Here is a 15,005-nt window from a genome sequence, read left to right as displayed (position 1 = left end):
GAATGGCCAGAAGTCACAGAAGTGGAAAGGACAGAAGCAGGGTGGAATGATATGGACAGGGTGAAAAGAACAAAAGAAAACAGCAAATGAGTGTCAAAAATTGAAACAGACTGAATGGGATGGAGAAGTGGGTGAAGGCACAATGGCCAAAGAGCTAAAAAGGACAGGAACTGAAGAAAGGAGGTAAGAACAAAAGTAAAAAGCAAGAGACGTGCAGGAGGGTCTCTCTGAATTGTGGCAGGGCAGTCCCCAACACATCACAGAACTGAACACATAGTGCCTCGAATCTAAACATTCCCTGGCAGTGTAGGCACACCTCCCCTCTCTGGTGCCTGGTTCCTTTTTTCTAATTGCATTAAAAGCTTCAGTGAAATGTATTGAAAAAGTCATGAATTTCAAAATTAGAAATGGTCCCTGTGAATATAAACTCAGCCTGGTTATGTGCATCTAAACGTTTTGGTTTTTTCTCACAGTGTAACTGGCTGCCATATAGACACACAGACATCTGTCATGACTGGTGATATATAATCAGAACCACTGTACTTCCTTTCTTTCTGAAAACTAAGTTACCAATCTTTCAGAAGTCACACAACTTAGCTGGAGCCCCATTTTAGAGAAAGATACAAAAATAATAAATCCTGGATCAATCACTAATCAAATCCAGCATTTCTTCCCATTTCTTTCCTTCCAGCATAAAATGCAAAGACTATCTTCTCTTTTTACCACGTGACAATTACTAAGCTTACAAAGTTAGACAAAGGAAAGCCTTGAGAGTTATCTTTAGTTCTCTGCTTCTTTTCTTTTTTTTCTGAATTTTGACTTGCATGATTTTGTCTGTACCTGCAAACTCTTTTGTGTATGCTGAACTATTACAAAGAGCATAAGCTCAAACCAGATTTTCTTTAAATCACCCTAGCAATTTAAGTAATTAGCACAAAATTACAGTAAAAGAAGTAAAGGTGCAAAGATGAGAAAAACAAAGTTTTCTTCCCCTTTCTGATGTCCCTGATCTGAATGAAAAGACAGTCACACCCTTGATGTATTCTCCCCACAGAGAATCATGGGGAGTGATCGTACGTGATTACGAGTAGTGAGACAGACTGAGTGGTCATTTACCATGTGCTATAGTGATGATGTGAGGTTTCATTAATGTTTAATACAAAGATGACAATTTCAATTTGCTTTTATAATTTACAAAAATTATTACTTTAAAAAAAAAAATCATTCTGGAATAAAAATCAGTATTCCAGTGCAAAGATTTTGAAACAGAATGTTTGGATATTTTTAGGACAGAACATTTCAATTTCTCATTGACATGTTCTCATTACAACAATACAGCACCTTCGGAGGGAAGAATCTGCTGTCAGAAAACTACTGACCAGCCTCGTTTCAGCTCTGCTGCTGAGAGCTCTGCAAAGCTCCCAGCTTCTCCTACTGCTGGAATCACGCTGGCGCACTCTGTCCAGGGACCACAGTGGCTAACGGGTACTCTCCTCCTTGGCCAGCAGATGGCACATTTTTTGCCACAGGGTTTATGATCTCCAAATTATGTCAGTTTTGTGATTGTCAGGAAAGGCTTAGTAGGCTTAACACTCAGCGTTTCGTTTGGGTGAGTAACAATGTAGATAAGAACACCCCATCTGTGCAATCTGTTTTAAATATTAAGCTCTAGCAACAGAGCTCCGAAGTTTGCCAGTTACTTATTATGAGCAAGGTGTATAAATAATGCTCTAAGTGTAATTTCATGAACATAAAAAATAAAGGCTACTCCTGCACCAGAAAAATTGCATTCTTAGTGATGCAGATAGTGCAGGAACTACGACTCTGGGGTATGAAAACATGTCTGAATTAAAATTCTGTTGATGAAACTCCTGACATCCAGAGCTGCATGATGGCCATTCTGCAGCTGTCTGAATTTAATGTGCTCTCTCTCTTGTTCATTCCACCTGTGACTGTGGGACAAAATATGTATTTTAACTGACCATGAAAATTCCTCAGCTTTACTATGGATGGCCTATTGGATTTTTGCCACAATTCAGACACGACCTTTCAATCACACTCAGCAGTTCCAATCATCCTCCTGTGCTATGTTGACACAGTGTAAGCCTTGGGAGAGAGCTGTGCAAACACCTGACATCAGAACATGGGGAGCATGAACAATGAACACTGGCATTTGATAAGATGTAAGAACCCATTTCCTTCCTTGTTTTCTCAGGTCTCTCAGCCAGCAAGATAATTGTTCCCAACGTAGGAATATCAGCTCTGAGGACAAGAGGCTACAGAATTAGAAATGACATCATTGTGTGGCCATTGTCATGTAGACAGAGCTGTACCAAATCCAAACTACAAATTCCTCAAATATTCTTAAAAAATAATAATGGGGTTAGATATTTTCAATCCTATAACCAGCTACTCACACACAACTCCTAATGCTGCTGTGTTTACAACACTACATTAGTATAATTCAGCTTCCACAGTTTTAATTAAGCTTTAAGTGAAGTTCATTTGGTAAAATGTAATTAATAACAAAATGTTTCTTCTGCATTCTAAAAGAAGAGGGAGGCTGCTTCAAGAAGGAAAGAGGGAAGGTTTTCCTAATTGGGTAAAGCATATTTCTACAATACTGGTAAGTACTGCTGTTCCTGCACTGGTTTCAATCTGCTACCCAGTGAAGACTCAACCCTAAGCTCCAAAGACGTAACTCCTACTAATATGGAGTAACAGGGATTCGAAACTTGACAGAGATTCTTTTCTCTTCTGCCATGAATCCTGACAGTGCTGATCTGTGGGTTGAAGATCAGGCATTAAATTACTTACCTTACTGTTTCAGTTCAAACTGAGCCACAGAGAATCAGAATTCTCTGCAGAATCCAGAGATATGCCAAAGAATTATATTTGTTTTAGAAGTGAAGAGAAAAAATATATTTATTAGAAGCACTGTCTGAATTTGGTGGATGCCTCTCCACCTTCCACTGGATGCAGTTATCACAGGAGCCATAACAGACCAGTTGGCTTGAAACAAAAAAATAACAGTATGAGTGAAAAAAAAGGGAACACGTCTGACTAGGGCAGAGAATGAACAAGGAAGTACCTGTCACTCAGGGAGGACATATTTTTAACTGAAACTTAGATTACTATAAAAAAAACTCAAACAGTTGTGGTAGACGAGAATTGAAGATAATTGATTTCAACTTGGGGAACAAAATGCTCATCAACAGAACATCCACAGGAGCTATAACATGTTTAAAGACTTGGACTTACATGCCCAAAACAGTATAGTTTAGTACTTTGAAAATCCACCAGACACATGTGAAGGAATATAGTTTTATTTCTTATTCTAACCCCTAAGCATGTCAGCAGAAGTTAATTCCTTGACATTCAATCCAAAAGAAAAAAAGACTAATGCCATAAAACATCACGTAAAAGTAAATCTACTATAGCTGAATTCTCTTCATTTATACGTGCCAGCTGTTCTAGCAGCTGTATATTAACAAAAAGAGTAGAAATGCTCATAAATTAATAAAAATAAAGGGGTATAACGGGATGTAGCTCAGGCTTTACAAAAGAAAAAAAAAATCAGTTCCAGAAGGAATCTAGAACTCAGACTGATCATTTAAGCAGTCTTGTGACTGCTAAACTAAAATCTCCTGTTTGAATGCAGAGGCCTGATTTTAAATTGTACTGAGAATTAACCTTAAATTAACCTTAAATAGCATTATGGGTACTCAGCATTTCAAAAATTAGGCCTTAGAGCACTCAGCCAAAATCTATGGTGTAAAAAACTGATATTACTTGGAAGTGGCTGAGATGGACATTGAGCAGTGCAATGCCTCTAAAAGGTAATTATGGGCAGAATTAACCTTCAAAGTAGCTCTTATATTTTACAGTGTCTTGGGAATTGGTGCAGGTCCTGGTATCAACAACAGCAGTACTAGTGGCTTAACAGCTTCCTTTCGTGGCCCAAATACAGAGATCAGAATGTTCTGGGGAATGTTTTGCCATACTTCCTTATTCTCTTGATCATTCCCACAATATAAACCAGGTGCAAGAAGCAAGCAAACCAAGCATAAACTATGAGATCACCTCTTTCTTCAGAGTTCAATCCAGATGTATGGACAGATTAGTAGATTTACAAACAACTCCTCTGCCCTGTTTAGCTTCCAGTTAAGTTACTTTTCTATTGTAAGACAACCGAGATGCCTCTGGAACTTTGACTCAAGGTGACAGATCTGTCGGTTGTAGCTGACAGTTTGGCACAGGAACAGTGTCAATATGAAGGGTACAGTGTGAGTGCACTCCACTCAAAACATATCAGCACTGCTGGAACTCTGCTCTTTTTCACTGTAATACATATCAGCCACCATCAACCCATCAACTGGAACCAATAAATACTCACACCATTTGCAAATTTATGAGAATAACCTGTCATTTAGCAACATTGTGCTTCTGCCACCTGTTTTTGCCAATGAAGAACTACTAAATCGATCTTAGACTGCAACACTAACTGTCCACTAAATAGCTATTCTAAGGCAACTGAATTTTAGTCTGCATAGGGTCCATCCATTCCTTCTTTAACAGTTACTGTATAGAGAGGTATTTATTATATTTGTTTGAATAATCACCTTACAACTCTGAAGAACCCAAACTAGTTTGACCCAGAAGTTCAGTGATCTCTTCTGGAATGTAGCACCCAATGCTCTGTGGAAGTCAGTCCCAACACAAACTCAGCAGGGCACTAACAACCCTTTGGAGCAGAAGGTGATTAAACCACTTGCTGACACTGAACTGAATCACAATCACTTGTATTGCCAGGGGGTGCCTCAGCCATGGATTAAGCTCAAAGGACTCATGCAAACCTTAACAGGATGTTATCAACCCCAAGTGCACTGGGGACAATAGTAAATAAAAAGAATGGTTCTGAAGACTGAAGAACTGTCTGCAGCTAATGAGTCTGACAAAACTAGTCTGAATCACAAAATGAGTCTGACTAGTAAAAACAGACTTAAACATCCAATTCCCCATGATACACCTTGGAAAGGGCAACTGATATATTTGTGTTTGATGTACCTTACCCAGTGCCACTCATGGCTGGGAAATGGCATGTATGAGCTGAGCTCTATGATCTCAAAGAATAACAATTTCACAGTGTGAGATGGTAATACTTAAAAAAAAAAAAAAGTGAATCCCTATTTACAGCCTGAACTGCCTAACTACCAGGCTGCTATAGGAAAAAATTCACTCTGACCCAAATTACAAACAGACTGCAGGAGAATAGTCAAACACCATTTGATAAATGGTGATAAAGTGCAAAGCAAGAAATTGTGAGAAAGGGCTGTTCTATCCAAGCACACTCGATAACACAGCAAACAGATGGTTAAGCAATATCAACACAGGAGTATCAGCAGAGCTAAGACAGCATTATCTCTGCCTCCACAGTTTGTTTGATTCTCTTCAAGGCCCCACAGTTCAAACATGGTAGGTGTGCTGGGTTGCAGTGCAGGGCACGTGGGTTCAGCTGCCTCAGAAAGAGCCAAAAGACTGAGAGCAGGAGCAGGTGAAGGACAGCAAAAATATATAACATGCTAGACAGATGTAGAAAGAGCAGCAGTAGCTTTTCACATATAATTCTGCAATGATCTTGAAAAGTCTTAGACTACAAAGCTCACCCCATTAAAGAGATCCCACAGAAAGCATGTCTGATGTCAGTTCTGTAGTCAGTATTCTCGAGTACCTAATATTTATTTTTCATTTATTTATTATACATTTCCACTCAAAAGACATCTACTTAGAAAACAGAAGATGAAAGATCATTGATAAAAGGCGGATAACACATCAATATACCCCAACAATCTTAGCACAAAAAACATAGTTTCACTTGCATTTTGAAAGGTTTCACAGCACTGCAGAGCTGAATGCAACAACTGACAAATTTTAATATATACTACAGAATTCAATCGGCTCAATGTTATGCTGAATTTTTTACCACCACTTTTTCTTCTTATCTCTCTACTGAGTTTTTTCACAGATGTCTTTACCCAGGGTAACAACGTTAATGCCAAAGTAGTATCAAAAAGCAGCTACCTTGAAGCAGCAGTGAGTATTTTCTAAACGAAAAAGTCACTCTTCTTCTCCCTCCTTTCATTGCAGTATTTCCTCCTGAAAGCACGGGAGTGTGCTTGCTTGCTCATCACTCCTGCTACCCTAAACAACTGAGAGAGCTTTGTTCTTCTGCACCAGCAGTTCTGCTCATGAACACTGACACTGAATTTCCTTTTTTAGACAGCAAGGACGCAGACTTTCTTCCTCTTCTCCCCCCCCTCTGCCTCGCCTCCCCTCCCCCTCCTACAGTCTTTGCTGTGCCCTCATCTTACCTTCAACAGCACAAGAAATCCATGCTGCAGTTTTTTTCCTCGTTAGCAGCTCTATGGCAACAGCAGCTCTGAGGCAGCAGTCCTTCACAGTTCTCACTTCTCTCTGTTTCCTTCTGCATAAAGATACACAGTCTGTTTGCCCAGGAAATTAGCAAAGACAACTCTGATGTGATGGAAATTAACAAACACAATTCCAAAATTATTTCAGGAAAAGTGTGCTCCCTGGGGTGCAAAGTTGTATTCCCAGAAGAACTGAATATTAACAATGCAAATGAATAATAATAAAGGAAATCAGAGAACTCTTTTTGTGTAATTTACTGTAAAATCATCTTTGTGATAACTACGCTTTCTTGAACACAAATGTGAAAAAAGAGAACTCTGAGCTTAAGATACACAAAATATCACATCCAAATGATGTCCTGAAACTAAAAGTGTTTTTTCATTGTTTGACTGAGTCTTTCTTTATTTGTTATTTACACATAAATTAAATCAGTGGTTTGTTTGTTAAACTCCTACTAAAATAAAAGCAGTAGTGGGATACAAGAATTCATAGTCTTGTAACCCATGGAAAAGTACATATCAGAATACATTTAGAAATGGTAACACAAGCTACAGAGGGCAAAGAGCAAGCAAAGAAAAAATATCAGTAATTGGGTGGTTACTGAGTACTGTAGTATCTACCTGCTTAGAAATTAGGATTTTCCTGACTTTGCTACTTCTAAATTAATCAGAAGAATGAGCTACAAATAAATGTTGAATATGACAGCAAACAAACAGCTCCTTAAGACTCAGAAAGAATTATTATCAGAAATTCTTTCATTAAACTAAAGTACCTAGGACAAGATAAAAGTACTTTGAATAGAGGCACATACATTTTATTTATTTATTTACTGCAAAAAACCTGTCAGTAAACTGTAATCTAATCATTTTCATTACATGCATGAACTAAATGAATCAATATATTCCTGCAATTCAGCATGAACTTGCATTTCTGTCTCCTGCTGTGTAAAGAACAAAGGTTTCTGGCCACTGCCAATTGCTGTGATGTGTTAAAGTGCATGTCCTGGAGTGGCACGAGCAATGCCACAATTCTTCTTATCTAAAGTAACAGGATCACCTGCATCTTGTCCTGTCCATGCATTAGTCCATGTCCACGCTTGCTTGTGTTGGTGGATCCCAAGAAAACACAGGTAGCTGTTCCTGGGCACAACCTGAGAGGAAAAGAATGAATTCTCTACTATCCAACACCTCAAATGTTCATTTTTGCCTCATCTGGCAGTATTCAGTCAGCATACAAAACAATACAGAACAGCATTCTGGGATGGGTTAAAGCACAAACAACTGGGGCTAAGGACTGGACTGCAGAGGCTTCACAGCACGAAATAGAAGCCCCAAACAACAGAGCAGGACAGTTACAATTAGCAGCTCACTTGGCACTTCAGCTTCATGAGCACACATTTCAAACCCAGCCATGACAAGAGCATAAATCCGTAACACTGTTAAACAGAAAAGCCTTGGAATAGTTATATTTTTCATCCCCGAAAGATCTCAGAAAGATTGAGAAAACAAACGAACAAAATTATTACAAAAGTCATAATGTTTATCTTGATTAAGTTTTTAAACTTTTTCCCACCCAGAGGTCACTGCTTTGCAGGCTGTAGCATAGCACACAAACCCATCAGTCCCAGCCTTAAACAGTTTACAGTCTGAGAGATTCTTCAAAGAAAGACGATAATTCCCATTGTACAAACAGATGAAAGAAGGGCACAAAGCTGAAACTAATTATCTATACTTTCACATTAAACCAGGATCAGTAACAGAAACTGATTCTGAGCTATAGTTATCTGCAGAAATTATTAGTCTCAATTTTCTTTTGAAAAGTAAATCTCAGTAGGAAACTTTCAATTTGTAGAAATTAAGATTTACCTTGAGGCAACACTTTTGACTACACAGCTCATTTTATTAATGACAAAGTATTTAACTTTATTTTTACCTGTTACATGCTGTAACAAACTATAAACTGTAAAATACTGTTTTGAAATTTAAAACGCTCTGATAGAGAAGGAGCAAGAGAATTCATTAACAGAAAGGCTGGATATGGACACAGAAAGAGCTTCTGTTAAAGAACAATGAAGTAATTTGTGTGATATCTCACTCTTGCTGCTTAGGGATGTGCACGTTTCAAATATCCTGACAATAGAGGCCTGTAAGACACTCACAGGAAGTTCTCTGTGCAACACTGTATCAGTTGATAAATCCCTGCCATTTGTTGTCACCAGTCTGAGATGGGCCCTCATAACTCACAGCTCTGCACAGCACAGTGTGTTTGTCCTGATGTCCAAAAGTGTCATTTGGATGGGGAAGGACAGAGTGGTTGGCTCTCATCAGTCAGGACACAGAGTATCTATCAAGGTTCACGTATCTACAACATACTTAAGAGATTATTACTTTTTGACCACAAACTGGTCCTGTCAATTTACCCCTGTAAAAATCAAAGTCTTGCTTGGCCTTTTTGGTGTTTTCATCTTGGGCTTGGTGCACGTGCATTACTTCCTCCTCCTAAGGACATAATACTCAATTTTTTATCAATGAGGAAAGGTACTCAGATTAAATAGAGAGTACAGGTCTGCCTGTAGTGGCTGTTCCAAAAATTAAACAACTGAAATCATCAATTAAAAACCTCAAGCAATGTCAGTGGGTTCCAAATTTGAATAATCATGAGAATAAACAATGTGCACAGATGGTTAACCAATAGCAGAAGGAAAAATGTTTTCTTCAAAATAATGCACAGGCTCATACCTTTCTCTCAGAATTGGAAAAAAATATTCTTTGCAGACTGTCTCAGAAATATATGACATGCACTATTTCAAAGTAGTGCAAAAGACTTCCAGTAGACTTAAAAATAAATGTAACCACTACTGTGTCAGGATGTTATCAGCAGCTGACACCTGGTTCACCTCTCAGCTTTTCTTTTGCAATAGAAAGAACAAACTCTACCCTGAAAGTACCTGTAACCTCTACCAAAGATTTCTAGGCCTCCTACCATTACTGACCCCCATGTTTCAATCACTTGCCCACAGGTAACCTCTGAGGCAAATACCATCACCCTACTTTGCAGAGGAGAAAACTCAAGAGCAAAAAGAGCTCTCATTACAATAAGAGTCAATGGCAAGTCTCTAATAAATGTAATCTGTTCAATTTTAGTGTTAAAATTACATGTCTGTGGTCACACTGGGAGTCCTTAACACAACAAAGAACAGAGCTAAGCCGACTTCATGTCCTGGACCCGTCTACAAGCCTTGAAAACTACAACAAAGGATCTAATTGCTCAATCAAGAACATTCAAGACCCAAAACTGTAATTATTGAGTTTTATAGCATGCAGAGGACTGAATAACTACAAAAACCATAGAAAGAAAAGTGTGTTTCTGTTTCAAGTATTTGGGTTAAGATTTTATTGTGCTAATGCTTTTCTTATTACCGGAATCGTTACTAAAATTACAAGACCACCATAAGTGATCCCATATGATAGTTTTCTTACTTTATACTCCTTTAAATAATTAACAGTAGTTTACATGCTTCCTCTAAGAAATTAAATACTGATTTTCTAAAATTAACCCTAGTTTTTTATTAGAAGCCCAGTGTAATGCTAACTAAAATAAAAGGGAAGTTTTTCACAAATTCAAAGGCCACTGAATGAAACTATATATACCTACTATAAAAACAAGTAGTATTTCACTTCCCTTAGTTCTTAAAATTTTTTTACCCCCTGAGACAGAGCTGAGAATCCTGGGTTCCTCTGAGGGCCCAGAACACTTCTGCCACTTCCTTTCAGCAGCAGTTTACTAAAACTTTCCCACTGCATAAACCAGAGAACTTCATTATTTCAGAATAAGAAATACGTAACAGATAACTTCAAACCTCTGAAGGCAGGAAGGTCACTACAAGTCTGAATTTAAGCTCCAAACTCTAAGAGGAGATGAATAACCGGAAATATTAAATTCACACAACTTTGCTCTTTCTTTTTAAAAAATTACTCTTAAACACTTTAACAGATTAATATCATCAAGGAAAAAAAATCTAACTGGGAATGGGAGAACTTAGGCTAAGAAACAAAACTACGCAAAACTGAAGCAGGAACACTCCTTGGAGACTTGTGCTCCAAGCAACTAGAAGGACAAGCCACAAACCACCGTGCATACATTTCAGACAAGTGAGTCAGCTGGCCAGCAAAAGGTCCTGTCCACCCCACATCCTCTACACAAGCCTGAATATCACGAATAGACTGAGCATGTGAGACAATTAAATCAACTAAAGCAGCTTAAATCCCACTGTCTGTCTATAGTGCTTGGCACCTAAGTAATTTAAGCATATTTGAAAACATTCCTTATTGACATACTGCACAACTATTCAGTGAGACAGAACTTGGACTGGGAGAGGAAATTCTGTGTCTGAATGTACTTTCAATTCATTCAACAAGATCATCATTGAGATTTCACAACACAAATTTGACGACAGTTATAAAGCACAGAAATATCGGTCAAAGCGTAACAAAGCTGTAAATTAATTTTAAAAAGGATGACAAAGCAAACCTAGCAGCCCAACATACTAAAGTCACCATAATGTGGATTTCAGATTACATGAGAGACTACAGAATACAAAGCCAGCGTTCTCAGTCCATTAAAAACACTGCATCTTATAAAATTCTATTGTTTAGTTTGTTTAAATTGTAATTTCAGTGGAATGACAAAAAATGCATAAGTTAGCATTAATGAAACCCTGACTACTTTTAAATAACAAGCATGGGACTCCTGGAATTTGGACTTTCTTTCTCCCCTGGAGGTTTTCCAGAATCTTTCCTATCCACTCCCACATCTGAGGAAGAGCGCTTTTGTTTAGGCAGGATCCTTTGGGACTGACGAAGTGAAAAACATGACTTCTTGCTAACAGCACCCTAACAAATCATCTTGATCCTTGACACAGCCTACTGTGAGCGAGCTCTGCCTGTTTACCATTACTTTCTTTGCCCTGCTAGTCATGACAATCAAATCATACACAGTCCCCACTCTCGCACCAGACTTGCAAATGCAGGAGAGGAACTCAGGGATCTTCCAGGTTTCCTGTGAAGTACGTGACAGTTTCATAGCAAATTCAAATCATGCTATGACATTTCTAAAAGGAGATTTCTGAGATTTCCTAATGCAAACTGCACCACAGCCTTTGCCAGAATATTGGTGAGCAGGGATTACTCAACTGGAGCTCAGTTTCAGGAGGTGTCAGCTCCTACTGCTTTCTTTAGATACATCATTCCTTACTTCAATCTGCATGAGTAATGACTGGAAACCCAGCTGCTAAACCAGCTAGTCCATCTGTTACCCCCTGTTAATAAATGTATAATTATGTTCACTCTCACTAAAGAGCTCATGATTCACTGGGATTGTCTTTTTGGGAAACATCTACTGAAGTATATTAGGCGCACATATGTATGTGGCCGTGGATCCTATCTTTAGTACACACACATTTATTTAGTGTCTTCTTGGTATCCCTTCTGCTTGATGAAAACATGAACCTGATCCTCGAGGAGCAAGGTTTCAGTTGAGGTTGCTCTAGAAAGCTTAATCAGATCTAAAGCCAGGGGACCATAAGAAATCCCAGTGTAATTCCAAGATTTTTGTTAGTGACAAAATCTGACCTTTCAGTACCTCCTCCCTGTGATGCTTCTTGTTCAAAACACAAATAATTCCAGGCAGAGCATGGCTAACACTGGCCTAAAAATACACAAGTTAGATATGAAATCATATGACATGGCTGCTTTCCCTACTGTAACCAAAGAGACATTTCTCAAACACTGTACAAAGGTTTTAAAGGGTGTAAAATGTCAAAATTTTTTCCTCTAGTACAGTTAGGGGTCACTGCTAGGATAACAATCCTGGATTTCTGCTATCTTGTTTCACAAAAAGAAAGGACTGATTCTGCATTTCCAACCATTTGCTCATCCAAAGTTAATGAAACAAAATTTCTTTCCTCTTTTCATTTGGTGAAACAAGTCAATGATTTCCACTGCAGGAAACATTGGGTTCTGTTCCTCATAGGCCTTGGTGTGAAACATTCATATGAATAAATCTCTTTTACGTGGGAACCGATGATTTGTTTCTTAAATCATAATTTCATTGTTCCAGTCATACAACACTCAAAGCAAAAAGAGAGTATCTGCCAAGGGGCCACCAGATCGAGGATTGTCACTGCATTAAAACAACCATGAACCAGAGCAAATAATGAGGCCAAATAATTTGATTCATCAAACTCTGCCAAACTCTGCCATGACCACATGACAGGAGATGCCAATAAAGTCAACAGGTTTTTCTTTATACTCAAGCATCAGGTAAATCAGAGATGAACAAAATCTTCAGAGACACAGAAGTCTCAAGCTCCTCTACAAAGGTCAGTGGTCAAGAGCTGGGGGGGCAGGCAGCGCTGCTTGCCTAATTCCAAGAAATCTTGGCATCTGACTGAGAGACTTTCCATTATTTTAGACAGTAAATAACAATATAAATTTATAAAATTGTCCCTTGATTGAAGTTAACAGTCAAAAAACCATTTTCTGAGTTGATTTTTTTTTTTTAACAGGATGAAGTTTGGTCAAGCAGAATAAAACAAGACTGCCAGGAAGCTAGAGCTAGGGAACAGTTTCTCCTTAAAGAAAGCCAGGAAAGCCTTGTCAGTTAAAAACTGTTGTCAAAACTGAATTCTCAAAGTGATCTGATAAATGGATAATCTGAAATTACACAAATTTCATTATAGGAAAAGATAAAGCAAATACTTGTTTCTGAGATGCCATTTCAAGTCTTTGAAGAATGATAACTTACCTTCCTGAAACTCCCTCAGGTCCCAAAATCTTTTCCACTCAGGTTTGGAAATACTTTAAGGCTTAAATGCAATACTTAAATAAAAAAATATATATATTCAACAGCTTTCTAAATAAATATTCAAGATCCCTACCAAGTATTCAGCAGTTTTATTTCTCCATTTAGACACAAAGTCATCCTAGTGGGAAATCTAACCACGCCAGCCATGCATTCATGTTCTCTCTTCAGTCCATCCTGTTTCTTTTACAACCAGAGGTTTATGAGTCCACATAAACTGTCATCATTTATTTAAAAAGCCTCTGGCTATTGTTGAATAGCTGTCTGAACTGCAAACACAAGATATTCTCAATATTTTCTACCCAGCATGGGTGAAACAAAACTTGAGACCATTAGAGAGGGTCACAAGTGGAGTTGCATTTATATAATTTTGCTGGGATATTGGTAAATGCTGCATTATTTCTACAGATAATATTGCCCTAGCAGATGTCACCATAGGAAGATCAAATGCATATATAGTCTTTGCAAGATTCCCTTTATGGATATTCTAGATGGTTCTACACAATTTACAATATTCTAGACAAGTAAAGGGTCAAGTTTTTCAAGCACTGCCTTCATTTGTTCATATATAATCACTATGGAAACAGGTTTGAGAAGTGACACATATAAACCCATTAAAGTTGGCAAAAAATTATTACTTACAATTTACATTATTTGCCCCCATATTAAATACTGATGAAGATTATTGTGAAACCTGAGAAGAGCATTATAATGATCAATATTCTTTTCTACCACAGTATGAAAGCATTGGGCACGATCACTGAATTGGTTTGCACAGTAACATTTCGTTTACTGCTTTAAATTGAACTGCACTAACCTTTAAATCAGTCTTGACAGGCTTTTTTTGTGAACATCGCTGTACTGAGAGCTGCAGTGTATCACAGCACTGCGCTTTCGGCAGCGCCCCAAGGACCACCCAGCCCGCCTCCTAGAAATACTCCCCAATACTCCTTCATCCCTTCCAGGAACGATGCACCCTTAGTGCCCCGGGACAAGCCTGCACGATTCAGCCCCGGGCCCGCGGGCCTGCACGGCCGGGTCCGAGCGGGGCGGGGTGAGGGGAGCCCTCAGAGGCGCCTCCATCTTCCCCCCCATCACCTCACGGCCCCTCCGTGCGCTCCCAGCACTGGCCCCTCACGACCAATCCGGCCCCGGCCACAGGAGCGCGGGGGGGAGCGCCCGGGTTGTGTTTCGCCTCTCACGGAGGAGGGGGCGGCGGGAGCCATTTCTGTGAGTGGGGCGAACCCGCGCCCCTGGAGCGCGGCCGCCTCCCCCCGTCCTAGGACGTTGCTCTTTTCACTCCTCTGTCATCCCCTTACTCTGGGGCTTTAAAAAGAAACAGACGCGGCGGGAGAAATATGGCAGGAAAAGGCGCCGCTGTGCCGGCCCAGCCGCTGCCGCAGGGCCGGCCCGTGCCCCTCACCCGGCCAGGCCCGGCCACCATTTCCCCTTCCCGCCCCGCGCTGCAGCAGGGCCAGGCCGGGAAACCCCGTGCACGCGGTGAGGGGGGGCAGGGACGGAGGAAGGAGTGAGGCGTCGTCACGCACTCAATGGTGCAATATCCTTCCGCGTTCCGAGAGAAAAAGAAGTCCTACTCTCCCTGTGACCTATTGGCCCCGAGCGGCTCAGGCACGACCTTCGGAGTAACCCAAACGGTCGCGTGACGGGAATACCTTGGGAAAGAGGGATCATTTCGGGGGGATTCGTGCTTT

General features: G+C 39.6%; 1 long non-coding RNA gene across 1 annotated transcript; it reads right to left on the bottom strand.

The window, feature by feature from the left end:
* Positions 1-1,436: 1,436 nt before the first annotated feature.
* LOC116791404 lies at positions 1,437-14,708 on the bottom strand. The gene is made up of 4 exons (XR_004358734.1): positions 14,111-14,708; positions 7,489-7,582; positions 6,372-6,534; positions 1,437-3,012 (listed from the first exon to the last, which is right to left on the bottom strand). It is a non-coding gene; the product is annotated as an uncharacterized LOC116791404 (long non-coding RNA).
* Positions 14,709-15,005: the final 297 nt, after the last annotated feature.

This window comes from Chiroxiphia lanceolata, chromosome 10 (assembly GCF_009829145.1).
Source record: "Chiroxiphia lanceolata isolate bChiLan1 chromosome 10, bChiLan1.pri, whole genome shotgun sequence".
Classification (NCBI taxonomy): Eukaryota; Metazoa; Chordata; class Aves; order Passeriformes; family Pipridae; genus Chiroxiphia; species Chiroxiphia lanceolata.
Note: the sequence above shows the minus strand (reverse complement) of the source record. Positions and strands in the feature narration are given on the sequence as shown.